Consider the following 2,450-nt stretch of genomic DNA (forward strand, 5'->3'; position numbering starts at 1 on the left):
AAAGTAGCCAAGCATGGTGGCACATGCCTGTGGACCCAGCTACTCAGGAGGCTGAGGTGGGAGCATCACTTGAGCCTGGGAGGTCAAAGCTGCAGTGAGCCGTGATCGTGCTGCTGCACTCCAGCCTGGGTAACAGAGTGAGACCTTTTCTCAATTTTTTTTTTCTTTTTAACTAACAAATAGTGTGGGGACAACTGGCTATCTGTAGGCAAACAAATGAAGTTGGATCCCTATCTCACCTTGTGTATAAAAATTAACTAAAAGTGAATCAAAGACCTAAATGTACGAGCTAAAACTATAAACGGTAGAACATTTAGAAGAAAACATAGCTGTAAATCAGGCAGGAAATTATAGAAATGGGTGCTGTGTTCAGGGGCAAGGCCTTGTGGATATATTCAATTTGGGAGTCATTTCACACGGATAATATTGAAAGCCTATGAAATTGAATGAGGCTCCCCAGGGAGAGAGACAGATAGAGGTTCACTTTTCCTACCTCCTTGCTTTCAAACGTGCTTTCTCTCATATCAAATATTTATGTTTATTAGATCTACTTCCAAACTCTTTATTTTGCTTCACTGATTGGAGTTTTTATTTTGCTGAGGACCCTATTGTTTAAGATACTGCTGTGGTTTGAATGTGTCCTTCAGTGATCCCGTGTCAGAAACTTCATCCCCACTGCAACAGTGCTGAGCGTGGGACCTTTAAGAGGCATGATCAGGTTGTAAGGGCTCTGACTTCCTGTGTGGATTCATGTGCTTATCAGCAGGCTAGTCAGGTCTCCTACTGGGTAGGTTTATTATAAAAGCAAGTTTGGTACTCTCTTGCATTCTCTCTCTCTCTCTCTCTCTCTCCCTCCTTTCCTCTCTCCCTCCCTCCTCCCCCTGCCCCATACTTTTTTACAGTTCTACCTCCTGTAATGGGATGACAGACACATCCAGAAGCCCAGATGCAGGCCTCTCAGCCTTGGATTTTCCAGCCTCCAGAAACGTAAGATATGAATCTCTGGCCAGGCACAGAGGCTCACTCCTATAATCCCAGTACTTTGGGAGGTTGAGGCGGGTGGATCACGAGGTCAATAGTTCAAGACCAGCCTGGTCATCATGGTGAAACCCCGTCTCTACTAAAAATACAAAAATTAGTCAGGCATGGTGGCAGGTGCCTGTAATCCCAGCTGCTCAGGAGGCTGAGGCAGAGAATTGCTTGAACCTGGGAGGCAGAGGTTGCAGTGAGCCATGATTGCGCCACTGCACTCCAGCCTGGGCAACAGAGACTCTGTCTCAAAAAAAAAAGAAAAAGAAAAAACAAAAACAAAAAATTAGCTGGGGGTGGTGGCACATGCCTGTAATCCCAGCTACTTGGGAGGCTGAGGCAGGAGAATCGCTTGAACCTGGGAGGTGGAGGTTGCAGTGAGCTGAGATCATGCCACTGCACTCCAGCCTGGGAAACAGAGTGAGAACCCATCTTAAAACATGTTTTTTGGCTGGGCATGATGGCTCATATGTGTAATCTCAGCACTATGGGAGGCTGAGGTGGGCAGACCACTTAAGGTCAGGAGTTTGAGACCAGCCTGGCCAGTATGGTGAAACCCCATCTGTATTAAAAATATAAAAAATTAGCTGGGCATGGTGGTGGGGGCCCTGTAATCCCAGCTACTCAGGAGGCTGAGGCAGGAGGATCAAATGAACCCGGGAGGTGGAGGTTGCAGTGAGCCAAGATGGCGCCACTGCACCCCAGCCTGGGCAACAGAGCAAGACTGTCTCAAAACAAAAACAAAAACAAAAACAAAACAAAAAAAACTGTACTTTTTTCAAAAAGTCGCAAAAATTTATAAAATGAAAAGCAAATCTCCGTGTCTGCACTACTCCTTCATGATCAGATTCCTTTCCTAGAGACAGCCACCCTTTACAGCTTCCTAGACACCCTCCTAGAGATGGGCCCTGTGTATACAGGTATATAGTAACAGATTCTTTATGTGCAAATGAGAACAATTCACACATACTGCACTGCATCTTCCTTTGTTTTACGTGGTAATACTTTTATATCAGCACGTGCAGAGCTGCCTTGTTCTTTTTGACAGCTGCATAATATTCCATTATGTTAGATGTATTTAACCAACTCTTTACTGTCTTGATGCACCAGATTAGGACTAACCGATCTTTTGTTGAGTCACATGTTGTACACCAATCTACACAGCAGCCTGATTCACAAGAGCCAAAAGGTGGAAACAACCCAAGTGCCCATCAACAGATGCATGGGTCAGCAGAATGTGACTGTATACATGCAATGTGATACACACACATACATGGTTATTATTATTTTCTTTTTTTATTTTTTTTATTTTTTTTTATTTTTTATTTTTTTTTTTGAGACGGAGTTTCACTCATGTTACCCAGGCTGGAGTGCAATGTCACGATCTCGGCTCACCGCAACCTCCGCCTCCTGGGTTCAGG

Source organism: Cebus imitator, unplaced genomic scaffold (assembly GCF_001604975.1).
Source record: "Cebus imitator isolate Cc_AM_T3 unplaced genomic scaffold, Cebus_imitator-1.0 Scaffold77, whole genome shotgun sequence".
Taxonomy (NCBI): Eukaryota; Metazoa; Chordata; class Mammalia; order Primates; family Cebidae; genus Cebus; species Cebus imitator.